This window comes from Pelobates fuscus, chromosome 7 (genome assembly GCF_036172605.1).
Source record: "Pelobates fuscus isolate aPelFus1 chromosome 7, aPelFus1.pri, whole genome shotgun sequence".
NCBI classification, from domain to species: Eukaryota; Metazoa; Chordata; class Amphibia; order Anura; family Pelobatidae; genus Pelobates; species Pelobates fuscus.
The window spans coordinates 80,184,529-80,199,196 of NC_086323.1; positions in this window are offsets into that span (position 1 = coordinate 80,184,529).

The window sequence follows — 14,668 nt, forward strand, 5'->3', positions numbered from 1 at the left end:
GAAATGTTTGTGGAGATCACACACTTAAAAAAGTTTTATCTCATCTTTCTTCCCAACGTTGGGACAAGTGGGCTTTAATACCTTTAGGACCGCCGTGCAGTTTTGGTGTGAGCATGGTTAAATCCCTCTGTCAGCCGGGGCCATTTTTAGTGGTCACAGACTGACAGCTGAGCTCTATGTTATTATCTCCATATATAAGGCTGTGGCTGTGCGACTGTGCCAGCTGTGGTATTTCTGGGCTGCAGACTGGTTAAGGGAGACCCCCAATGTCCAAAATAGACCCCGTCAGGATCTTCCTGCCTGTTCAAAGGTGATTGTGATTGATGCTGGACTTTTTTAGCTGCCTAGTACCACTCACAGTGTAATCGGCTGGGAAGCAGACACCATTCATAATTACATTTAATGTCACACACCACTATCCACTGTTTTAACTAGGAAACCCATCTTCTAATATCAGAATTGGTGTTAGCTAAGGGTTTTATTAGGGTTAGAGAAAGTGTAGGGTTATATTTAGTGGTACGGGCAGAGTTAGGGTTTGGGTAGGATTTTGGTTAGCTGTAGGGTTAGGGTAAAGTAAGGGTTAATGTTGGGTTTGGGTAAATGCTGTTTTTGAATTAGGGATACTATAGGGTTAAGATTATGGGTAAGATTAGGCATACGGTTAGAGTTAGTGTAAGCATTAGGCAAGTGTTAGTGTGGGGGTTGGTATAAGGTTAGAGATAAGTACCACAAATATAATTAGATCCTAGACATATTAAGCATTTAACAATGTGATGAAGGCTGAACTTGATGGACATGTGTCTCTTTTCAGCCTATGTAAATATGTAACAATCAGGACTGATATATGAATATATTTTAAGTTATCTTTAATTAATTGCACTGGATGTGTGTCACGAGCGTGGGCTATAGGCCCAGCCGAGACACTGGGGAGAGTGTGGAAGTTACAGGGTTAATGAAACCAGACCCCTGGTTACCTGTTGCTAGTCCCTGCAATTACTCAATTAACCCCTGCAATCCCTTCTACACTAACCCCCTAGTACACACTTTACTGCCACCACCAAGACTTTTAAACCCGGGTGTCTTAGGTTACCCCACATACAGGAGAATTATAGAATCACAGTTCTACTTTTACTGATCAAACACATATAATTAACCCTTTTTGGTAACGTGTTTACCTGAGCTCTCCTCTGGAGAGTGAAGCTCATAGAGAACAGAGACACAAGCGGATTAAGTAAACATTTAACCTGACAAAAAAGATTCCCAGTGCTGAGTACAAAATACAGAAATAAATGGCATACAGATAACAAATTGCAAAACAGTACATAAAATAAAATAGGAGAGCTGGATACCGACCGAGATGGCCGCATAGTTCCAGTCCTCCGCTAAATCCACTCTCAATCCGGCACCAGCCATAAGCATCGAGGCCAAATAACCGGCTCAATACCCTCCACAATGCCAGGTATGCACTCCGGCATGAAGCAGAGCACGAAACGAAAGGGTGAAAGGAGAGAAACTGGCAAAACCGTGGCGGACATGCTGACAACTCCACGAGGCAGACAGGCCACACAAGATGGCCGCCAGCAGACGGGCCACAACGGGCAGCGATTTGCCCGAAACACAAACAGGGGACTCCACACATATCCTGGCTAAACTACAGGAGGTGAAAAACTTCCTAGCTAGGGAGATATCCAACAGCACAAGAGAAGCCAAGGCGGAGATTCAGGCATTGGGCACCCGGACGGCGGCCCTGGAAGAAAAAATGGACCAGGTCACACAGGCCCATAACAGCACAGTTTCACACTCCAGGGCAATGGAGCAAAGGATTTGTGAACTGGAACTCACTGTGGAAGACCTCGCCAACCGCTCCAGGCGCAATAATGTGCGGCTCAGGGGACTCCCCGAATCACCTACCGAGGGAAACCTAGTAAGCAAAATGGAGCATTACTTCAAGCATTTGATTCCAGACATCTTGGATACATACTGGGCGATCGATCGAGCACACAGAGCATTCCGAGCCCGCAGAGCGGAGGGACAGGCCCCGAGAGACATCATCATCCGCTTTCACTACTATTCTACAAAAGAAGCGGTGATGAAATATGCCAGGACCAACGAACTAAACTACCAAAATGCCATTATTACCTTGTACCAGGACATCTCCCCATCCGCTCTACAACGCAGGCGAAACTGGAGACCCCTCACAATGCTACTCCAAGAGCGTGAAATCAGGTACACCTGGGGTCACCCCTTTAAATTAGTAGCATTTAAAGCCGGGGCTACTTACACCCTGCAACCGGGAGGAGATCCACTACGATTTTTGAGGAGCATCCAGATAGAACCGCCAAGGGGCTTTGCCCTGCCCGGAGAGCCATTACCTGGACTCAAAGAGCTGCCCACAGACTGGACCGTCGCTAAAACCGCTACAGCTACTACAGACCGCCGCACCTGAGACCTTCAGCGGACGCTTCAAAACACTCTCCGGTACATTCTCCCAACAAACCGGGACTTGGTTCCACATGGGAGAATGCCTTACTTGAACTGCCTAACACGCTGGCGCTGCCAGTCAACCGGTATTTTTTATTGCCTATACCTATATACTACAATTTACCTGGCCCCCAGGCACAAACTCCACACCCACAGCCTAGAGGGTCCCTCGTATAAACAGGGGCAGACAATTAACTAACACTCCCTGCCCCCCCCCCCCCCCCCACACCCCAGTCACAATACCACCTGGGGCCTCAATGTCTCATATTCTGCAACACATATTGTACCTACTCCTGTAGGGTTGTTCGTGTATACGGCATAACACTATTACAATACCCCCTGTATAGAAGCATAGAGAATAGTTGGAAAATTGGGGCCTATTGTGCTTACTTCTATTAGAGGGTTCCAGCACACTGTACACTGTTAGTAAAAACGCAGACTTCTCCTGAGAGATTTAAAAGCAAAAAAGGCGGACATAGCAATGGTACAGGAGACACACATACCGAGGGCATCATCAACCAAACTAGGGGACGGCATTTACAATACGACACACGAGGCCAGGGCATTGCGAAAACAAGCAGGGGTGGCAGTACTCATACACAAGCGCTGCCCTTTTGTGGTCACGCACACGCAGAAGGACCCTGAAGGCAGATTTTTGGCCATAACCGGCAACTACTACAACACCAAACTACATATTGTAAACATATACGCACCTAACAAACCAGACAGTGCTTACTGGAACACCATAGCATCCCTGCTCTCCACCCTACAAGGAGGCATAATGGTAGTGGGAGGGGACCTAAATGCCGTACCCTGCCCGGCTGCCGACCGCAGCTCTAAAGTGGGGACACGGCGATCACAGGGAAGAGGGGGACAGGACAAACTTCTACACACCTTTCTCCAACACACCGGACTTATGGACGCTTGGAGACTCCAACACCCAGACACAACAGACTATACATACTACTCGACACCTCACACTACATACTCCAGAATAGACAATTTACTTCTCAATGGAGCGGGTATGGCTAAACTAATTCACTCAGAAATAAACAACATCACATGGTCAGACCATGCAGATGTAACCATAACCTTAGGAATAGGCCAACACCACAACGCCTGGGCATGGAGACTCAACACGAACTTACTCACCGACGAAGACATATTCACCACGACACGTCTGAAAATTATAGACTATTTCACCACTAACGACACGGAAGATGTCAACCCAACCACACTATGGGCAGCACATAAATCAGTGTTAAGAGGACACCTCATACAGGCCGCCACACATAAAAAACGAACCAAAACGAAACACCTCCTAGAACTGCAAACTGCCATGCGGAAACTTGAACAACAACATAAACAAAACCCCACCACCACCACATATACAAAACTCCAGACTGTACGCCACTCTATCAAAGAACACACCATAGCAGACATAGCACGCTCCTTAGTCTGGTCAAAGCGCTTTTTCTACGAAAAAGCTAACAAGAAGACACCCTACTAGCACGGACTCTCCGACCCAGACAAGGACATAAACCCATAACCACACTACGAAACACAGCCAACGAACTAGTTCATACCCCTAAAGACATTAACAAAGCATTCACAGAGTATTTTCAGAAGCTATACAACCACACCCCACGAGAAGGGGACGCACAGGCCCAATGTATCACCCGCATAACAGAATTCCTATCCCAAATAAACTTGCCCCAGGTGACCACTACAGAGGCCGACACGCTGGAGAGCCCCATCACACAGGAGGAGGTAGAATCGGTGATATCTGCCCTCAAAGGTCACAAAGCACCGGGCCCAGACGGCTATGATATGAGCTACTACAAAAAATATAAGGCAGAGTTAGCATGCTACCTCACCAAATTATGCAACCACTTCCTCCATGGAGGCACTCCGGACCGCGACATGGCCACTGCCAACATAATCCTACTCCCCAAACCCAACAAAGATGGTACACTAGCCACAAATTACAGACCAATCTCCCTTATCAACACGGACTTAAAAATATTCGCGAAAATATTGGCGAAAAGGCTAACCCCATTACTTCCTAAATTAATACACCCAGACCAGGTCGGCTTCATGCCGGGACGCCAACTGTACGAGAATACGCGCAGAGGCGCTGATCTGATGTGGCTCATGTCAAACTCCAAATCACCATCTTGCTCTCTCCCTTGACGCCGAAAAGGCCTTTGACAGGGTTCAATGGTCCTTTCTGTTCCACCTACTACAAAAACAAGGCTTCCCTGACCCATACATCACAGCAATAAAAGCATTATACACAGACCTTCAGGCACAGACCATAATAACAGGCGCCCCGAAGTCACCGTTTCGAGTGAGCAATGGAACGAGACAGGGATGCCCCTTATCACCGCTACTATTCGCGATTGTGCTAGAGCCTCTCCTACATCTAATCAGAACTGACCCAAATATTAAAGGGGTGCAAATTGGGGGGGAGCAATTTAAAACCGCAGCATATGCGGACGATATACTCCTTACACTCACGGAACCGATCCCCTCAATGGCGAATCTAGAAAAACTACTACAAACATACGGAGACATAGTCGGGTACAAAGTCAACCTCACTAAGTCAACAGCATTGCCATTCCACATACCAGACCACGAGATACAACACATAAGACAAACGTACCACATCAAAACAAATGCAACCACGCTCACATATTTAGGCGTTAGACTAACAGCAGACCACAAATTGTTATTCCAACACAACTACACACCACTACTCAATAGACTTAAAATGGACTTGGACAAATGGACGGACAAGCCAATCACGTGGCTCGGACGTCTACACTCAGTAAAAATGAACATACTGCCACGACTGCTATTCCTTTTCCAAGCGCTCCCGGTCCGAGTCACCAAGAGCGACCTAGCCGACATACAAAAAGCAATAGATGCCTTTATATGGCAAAGAAGGCGACCCAGAATAGCCAAGGCAATATTGTACAACCCCAAATGGAGAGGAGGCTTGGGTATGCCCCACCTTCATCACTACTACACTGCTGCCCAAGTGGCTCAAATAGCCCACTGGCACTGCCCGAAAAAACAACGCAGATGGGTGGACATAGAATCCCTCATGACTGGAGCAGACCTACCACAGTTTCACATCTGGGTGCCAAGAGAACACAGAGTACTCTTGCGGACAGAATGCCCGGCCATCCTTAACTCCATTAGCTTATGGGACCGAGTCGCACGGAAACTTAAATTCACAGTAAAAACAAGGGGGGTGTACTAGCGCTAATTTTAGTGAATGTGACAAAGTGAACAAGCAGCTTCAACTTCAAATTCTTATCTTTATACAATAGTGGAAAAAGTGAAACGTGAATTGAAGCGCTGATTTTTTAAACAATGTGAGGTATAAAAATGCAAGGATAATACCTTAAATTCATACATACAGGTCCATAAGTGTCATATAGTACCTTAAAATAAAACACAAAGGGGGGCGTGGCCTGACTCCGCATGGAAGCAGTCGCATAATCTGAGTGCTCCGCCATTCCGTGGACTAACACAGCGTGTAACACAGCATTACACCACCAAAACACGACTGAAAAACCGAGGAGAGCTCAGGGGAAGTCATGTCGACTAAATCAACGAAAAAAATGAAGCAGAGAACCCTCCACTCGCACCTCACAACGGGCCGCAGTGACAGCCAAGATGGCGCAGACGACCGCAGCCCCACAGCTATAGACTGCGAACCGGGTGAGAGTCAAGATCCAACGGACCCCCCCTGTACCCAACCGGCCACGGATGCCTCCGTGAGCCACATGCTGCAGTCCCTGCAGTCCATTCTCCGTTCCGATTTCTCTAAAATGGCGGCGGACGTCAGGGCAGACATCCAGGCCCTAGGGGACAGGACGGCGCATTTAGAGGAGGCGACAGAAGGGCTAAGGGAAGCCCACAACGACTTAGCAGAAGCACACACTGCATTGCAGCAAAAGGTACAATACTTAGAAGGGAAAATAGCAGACAATGAGGACAGAGACAGAAGAAACAACATAAGACTGAGGGGGGTGCCTGAGGAAGTGGGCCCACAAGACCTGCCTAAATTTGTACAGGACATGTTTAAGGCACTCATCCCAGAGTTAGAGGCCTCAGACCTCCGGCTAGACCGCACGCACAGACTGCCTAAGCCTAAACACCTGCCTTCCTCCACACCAAGGGACGTAATCACCAGAGTCCACTACTTTACAGTGAAAGACCAAATCATGCAGGCCTCCAGGAAGCACCCTCCGCTGCCGCAACAGTTTGCAGAAATCAAGTTGTTCATTGATCTATCAGCAGCGACTATGTTCAAGAGAAGAGAATTTGCACCAATAACCCTTGCTTTACGATCGGCTAACATCCCTTACAAATGGGGATTCCCAACGAAATTACTACTTAAAAGGAATGGAACTGACAAGATAATCTCCACGCCACGTGACGGCGCGAGACTACTCAAAGAATGGGACATTCCTATACCACCACCGCCAGGCAGCTCCAGATCCCCGACGACATCACCACCCCGAAAGCAGACAAAAGGCCACAACTCGCTCCCTTGGCACAACATGAACATTCCAGAAATATACCAGCGACAAGACGACAACTTGGGGCACACCGTTCCTGCCCATCGTTGATAAACCACAGATATGTATATGTTAACAGAGACTATACACGCAAATCCCCCCTGTGCACCCTCATATCTGTCTTCACTTTCATGGTGTCGTACAGCCGAGAGTCCACACGAGGCGGCTGATTATATATGATTGTTACAACTATTAGTTAGATATTGTTATAATACTGAATATTTCGCTTTCTTTCCGAATTGTGATTTCTGATACAGAGTGTTACCAGTGGAGCACACCCACTAATTTGAGTTATCTTTATTATAGCTTTTCCCCACGTGTGCATACCCCATTAGTAACGCAACGACAGCACCCACGGTACCCCACAAGGCTTAAGTACTAAGCCACTTTATTACCCGTCAGCAGATTTCTGCACCAGCCACCTGGCTATCGGGCTTGTATATAGTTCACGTTTTTCTGTTATATAGTGCTACCTAACCCTCCCCCCCCCCCCACCAGTGTCGCCAACACACTCCGACGGCGCTGTCACAAAGCTCAGGTAGACAACGAGCCTAGAATTACCACTGGTGACATGTCCCTCAAGGTACTTTCTCTTAATGTAAAAGGGCTAAATACACCCAATAAGAGGAGATTGGCACTGCTTGAGGCCAAAAATCAGAAGGCGCATGTCGCTTTTTTTCAAGAAACCCACTTTAAATGGGGATCTCGCCCCAGATTCAATTCACCCTGGTTTCCTATAGACCATCACTCCTGCTATTCCACAAAAAAAAGGGGAGTGTCCATTTTAATTAGCAAACAAACTACTTTTGAACTGATCCGAAAAATCACTGATAAAAAAGGTAGATACCTGATAATTCAATGCCATCTCAACAATAACCCCTTCACCTTAATGAACATATATGGGCCTAACGATAACCAAGAGGAGTTTATGTCTAGAATGTTTGCATTATTGAACCTGTATAAATTTGGGGAGGTAATACTTGGAGGCGACACCAATTTTCTTCTAGATAGCTTTAGAGACTCATCAGCCTCGAAAACAGTGGCAACGACCACCTCCAAGAGGAGGCTCACACAATCACGTAACATTCAAGAAGTCTTAGCAACACATGACTTTGTAGACCCTTGGCGAATCACACTCCCCTCTGAAACAGATTACACCTGCTACACTGCGGTGCATAACAGCTACTCCAGGATAGACAGGTTCTTAATAAAGACCACATCCCTCACAAAATTACTGGACACAGAAATTGGAGACATCACGTGGTCAGACCACGCTCCTATCACATTAACACTCAAAGAGAGATTCCCTAATACAGGCCAAACATCTTGGAGGCTAGACAACCAATTGCTAACACAACCACACATAGTCAAACAAATAACAACAGACCTCAAGAACTATTTTACAGACAACGATCAACAGGACACTAACTCAGACTACGTCTGGTTAGCTCACAAAGCGGTCATTAGAGGAAGCTTTATCAAGCACGCTAGCCACACCAAAAAAGTACGCCAAGCGCAATACTTGACTATAGTCAATGAGATTAAAACTCTCACACACGAGAACAAACAATCACCCAATAACACTCTACAGAGAAAACTATTGGCACTCCAATCCCAGTTGAGGGATATTGAACTGGCTAAAACTACCTACCTTTTACAAAAATCAAAACACAAATTCTTCGCAGCAGGGAACAGGGCGGGAGCCAAATTAGCAGCACAAATAAAACAAAAAACTGTCGCCTCCAGAATTGCCTACCTACAAGATAGCAATAACCACAAAATTATTGACCCTCAGGGGATAGTAAATGCCTTTGCAAAGTACTATGGTCAACTATATAACCTTCAACACGAAGGAACAACTATAGTCCCGACAAAAACAGACATAGACAGCTTCCTATCGGACCTAAATCTACCCTCACTGAACCCAACCGCAATAGAGGCCTTGCAGAAGCCTATATCACTGGACGAAATCTCGGCAGTGATCAAGGCGTTGCCCACAGGCAAGTCACCAGGACCTGACGGACTCACAAATACATACTACAAGCAGTTTGCAGCTGTCCTCTCACCTCACCTGCTAAAATTATATAGGCAGAGTAGCAACAAAGGTGCCTTACCAGAAGAAACTCTCCTGGCCCACATTTCCACACTCCCTAAACCCGGGAAGCCACCTACACAGTGCAAAAATTTCAGACCCATATCATTGCTGAATGGAGATGCCAAAATATACGCCAAAATACTTAGCAATAGAATAGCCCCCTTCCTCACGCAACTAGTGCATAACGACCAATCAGGGTTTGTCCGCGGCCGACAAGGCTCGGATAACACCCGACGCATTCTAAACACGTTGGCATGTATGGATAAGAGCAACACAGAGGGCCTTCTCCTTGCGCTGGACGCGGAGAAGGCCTTCGATCGCCTCAATTGGACATACATGTCTAGGGTCTTAGAAGAATATGGGTTCCCACCAGAAATGATCACAAGTATCAAGGCACTGTATAGCACGCCAGCTGCCAAGGTTTCTAGTGGAGGCTTCATCTCGGACAAATTCCATATCACCAATGGGACACGCCAGGGCTGCCCTCTATCCCCCCTCCTATATATTCTGTCACTAGAACCTTTGGCCCAAAAGATCCGCAGTCATCAAAACATCAAAGGAATACGAGTACTAGGCCAAGAACACAAATTGGCTCTATTCGCCGATGATGTCCTAGTGACGTTAACAGACCCGGAACATTCACTGCCCCACCTGGTACATACCCTTAAAGACTTTGGCCTGGTTTCCCACTATAAATTAAATCAGGACAAGACCCAGGCATTACCAGTTAACCTGCCTTCAGGCCGCATAGCAGCTCTAAAAGACAAACACCAATTCGATTGGAGGTCATCCTCCCTTACATATTTGGGGGTTAAAATTGCGCCTTCAGTTGACAAAACTGCCCGCTTAAATCTTTCAACTCTCCCCAACATGTGCAAAACGGAGACAATGAAATGGAAACATACACATATCTCTTGGTTGGGAAGGATTAACGCCTTCAAAATGACCATATTGCCCAAGGTCCTATACATCTTTCGCATGCTTCCCCTAAAGATAGCACAACCCATACTCAAAACCCTACAAAAAATATGTAATACCTTTATATGGGACAATAAAAGACCTAGGATCCCTGCCAAACTCCTGTACACACAAATCAAACAAGGGGGGGTGGGGTTACCGAATATAGCCCAATACTACAAAGCGTCGGCGCTAACAGCCGGGATCCTTCTACACTCCCCTAAAGGAGAATTAAGCTGGGTAGATATGGAGAATAAACAGGTTCAGGGAGGGAACATGGTTGACACCGTGTGGACACCCAAACACCTAAGACCCCCCGGACTAGCCCTGTACCCAACCACCACTCTCACACTCAACATCTGGGACACGTTCATGTCCTCACTAGGATGTGAAACGTTGTATCACGTCAGGGCACCACTATCGGCTTTAAAAGCCACTTCACCGCACCTACCTCTAAACAGGTGGATTAAAGCTGGTATCACCAGCATACAACACCTGCTGGAGGACAGGGAGGTTCTACAGTTCGCTGACATACAAGCGAAATGGCACCTACCACCGGTGGAACTATTCACATACCTCAGACTTAAAGGTACCATACTGACTCACGTACAAAAACAAGACGATACCCGTGAGAGAAACCCTCCAACAGAGGGAATTATAGAAAGATGTTGGGCCGTACCAAGCAAACCCAAGTCTATTTCCCTCTGCTATAAAATGTGGGAAGAAGTAGTCCCCCGTCAAACTCCCCAGTGTAAAAAGCAATGGGAGGAAGATTGCTCCCTCAATTTATCCACTGAAGATTGGGTTCAGGCCCTCAATGGTCTCTCTAAACTCACTAAATGCTACACACACATTGAAGCACATAGAAAACTGCTCTACAGATGGTACCTGACACCACTGAGACTACACAAAATTTACCCTACTGTGCTGCCAACGTGTTGGAGGTGCTCCAAGGAGATGGGAACTTTTTTCCACATATGGTGGTCGTGCCCAGTGATTCAGCCCCTCTGGACAGAAGTCCGGAGTTTGCTGGAGGCGCTGGGCGTAGGGAGCCTCACCCCGAATCCCCAAATGTACCTCCTGCTTATATTCCCGACCAGGATTCCTAGGGAACACAAGCAAATTAGTGCTCTCATACTATTGGCTGCTAGGAACCTTATAGCAACTAACTGGAAATCACAAGCCTGCCCATCCAAGTCTCAGTTATGGGACAAGATCCAACAATATCAGATTTATGAGAGCATATCAGCGCACCAAAGTGCAGACACACAACGGTTCGAAACCGCATGGCAACCATGGCGGACTATATATGCTAGAGTATTGAACAAACAAAACCCGTAACGAATGCTCAAAGGTACGATTGATAACAATACCGACGGACCCCAACGGCCGTCTGGGATGTCCCCGACGCATGTTTGAACCGAGGGCTACCCAGGTGGTTGGTGGTGACAAAGCCGACAGATAACTTATCAGGTTATTACCAATGTGCATGGCCATACCATGAGATGTAAGGACACTGACCCACCACTGCTCAACCCTACCTATCCCTCTACCCCTCTTTGCCCTGCAGGCCTTCTCTTCCCTACTACCACCCCACTGTGTCATCCCAATTTGTATAGTAATGTAGAATTTGTATCTTATTTCTGTATAACACGTTCGCATATTGTATAACTTGCTGAAATATGTAACCTCGTACCCCCCCCTCTCTTTTCTGTACCCCATAACTTGCAAAACAATAAAAAGTTATATGAAAAAAATAAAACACAAAATAAAACAAAATAGTGTATCCTGTGATATACAAAAAAGGGTATATAAAATATATAGATTTCCCACTCACACTTTTGAGAGCTAATAGATATAGCTCAATAAAATAGCCTGTAGGATCCGTAAAGGCGATCCTAATCCCTTCTTTTGGTGGGAATTCTTCCTCTTCCTTGGTCTCTAAAATCAGGAGAGGTATATGGTGCAGTACCTTAGATAAAAGTTTTCAAAAGGATAAAATAAAATGGGTACTTACAAACCCAGAGCCTTCCAAATCGGCTCTGATCAGGAGCATATGTGGTTAAGGACCACAAACCTTCTTTGTTCTAACGAAAGTAGCAGGAACAATGCCAGTAGTGTTTAAAAAATATTATAAATACTTTATTACATAAAACTATATAACATATAAAAACACTTTACTAGGCATAAAAAAGTCCAATTTCCATGAAGACAAATAATCTCCAACTTCCCAGGACGCGTTTCGCTATAGTAGCTTCCTCAACTGGATATTCAAATTCACTAAAATTCATTAAATTCACAGATCTACCATCCTCAATGACCCCGGTCCTGCGCAATAGAGCATTCCCACCTGGACTGAGGGCACAAGACTTCCACGGCCTAGAAGCCACAGGCCTACAGCGTTTCACACACATGTACATAAACAACCAACTAGTACCCTACCAACACTTGCAAACCCTGGCCCCGCTAAAAACAAGTGACTTCTTTAGATATGTCCAAATACGAGATTTTGCACAGACTAAGGAAGTCAGAGTGGGTTGGTCTGGCAGTTTATTGCCCACTCTATGCAATTCCTTGTGTCCAGCTCTGGTGATGGCTATCTAGATGTTTTATGGTCTAGGCCTGGTGCAAGATCAAAGACCACAATAAATGTCATCCCAAGGTTTACGAAAAAAACAACTCTTAACATATCTCAACACACATCAAACACCAACTCATGCTTTTGGCATGACACCTCCCCCTTAACCCCTTAAGGACCAAACTTCTGGAATAAAAGGGAATCATGACGTGTCACACACGTCATGTGTCCTTAAGGGGTTAAGATGGTGGACAGAAAAATGCAGTCGCAGGCTGATTTATCTGTCTACCATTAACCCTCTAGTTGCCGAGACAGACCATCGGCATTCCCATGCAAGCTGCCCTTTTTGTGCTGGGCAGTGAAATTATACTGTTGGAGGTTAAGGCTCCAACTGAGCAGTTTATCATTGTTACCGGACACCTGCAGCAGGTTGTGATCAGTCCATACCACAGCTACATCCTCAAAAAACTTGCCTGATTTGCCTGTTTCAATTTCCCATCGATCTCTGGTAACATCCCTTAAACCACACCCACTGCGCTCATGTAGTAGTTGTAAGGGGAAGAAACCAATGGATTTCTGCAGCACTCCCCGGTAAGCACACAAAAAAGCAGACAGAGAACACTCCCAGGATAGATGTGCTGTGTCAACACCCATCATCTTTTTCATTTTGGGGTCTGTCTGCTGGGCTTGTTGCACTATCAGACTTCACAATAAGAAAGTTGCTTAGGTGAATGAGTGAGTTGTGATAAACTGACAAGGTTCCAGTGGCGGATCCAGAGCCTGATCTCGGGAGGGGCACTTGTAGATTATTTAAAGAAATAATCCAGACACAATAACCACTACAGCTCAGTGTAGTGGTTATGGTGTCAATAGTGGCGGGACCCCCTCCCAGAGTAAGTAGTCAAACCGTTTAAGAACAGTTTGACAACTTACCTGAGGTCTGCTGGGAACTGGGGCTGTAGTAGGAGTGGTGTGTGTGAGTGGTGCAATGTGTAAGGGGTGCAGTGTGTGTGTGAGGGGGACAGTGTGTGAGCAGTGTGTGTGTGTGAAGGTTGTAGTGTGTGAGTGAGGGCGGCAGTGTATGTGTGAGTGTGGGCAACGTGTGTGTATGGGGCGGCAGTGTATGGGGAGCAGTGTGTGTGTATGGGGTTAGTGTATGTATATAGAGTGTGTGTGTGTGTGTATGGGGGAGCAGTATGTGTGTATGGGGGCAATATGTGTGTATGGGGCAGTGTGTGTGTATGGGGGGCAGTGTGTGTGTATGGGGGTCAGTGTGTGTATGGGGGCAGTGTGTGTGTATGGGGGCAGTATGTGTGTGTATGGGGGCAGTGTGTGTGTATGAGGGGCAGTGTGTGTGTATGAGGGGCAGTGTGTGTGTATGAGGGGCAGTGTGTGTGTATGAGGGGCAGTGTGTGTGTATGAGGGGCAGTGTGTGTGTATGGGGGCAGTGTGTGTGTATGGGGGAAGTATGTGTGTATGGGGCAGTATGTGTGTATGGGGGGCAGTGTGTGTGTATGTGGGGCAGTGTGTGTATGGGGGCAGTATGTGTGTATGGGGGCAGTATGTGTGTATGGGGGGCAGTGTGTGTGTATGGGGGGCAGTGTGTGTGTGTATGGGGGGCAGTATGTGTGTATGGGGGGCAGTATGTGTGTATGAGGGGCAGTGTGTGTATATGGGGGCAATGTGTGTATGGGGGCAATGTGTGTGTATGGGGGTAGTATGGGGGCAATGTGTGTATGGGGGTAGTATGGGGGCAACGTGTGTGTATGGGGCAGTATGGGGGGCAATGTGTGTATATGGGGGGCAATGTGTGTGTATGGGGGCAATGTGTGTGTATGGGGGCAGTATGGGGGGCAATGTGTGTATATGGGGCAGTATGGGGGGCAATGTGTGTATATGGGGCAGTATGGGGGGCAATGTGTGTGTATGGGGGCAGTATGGGGGGCAATGTGTGTATATGGG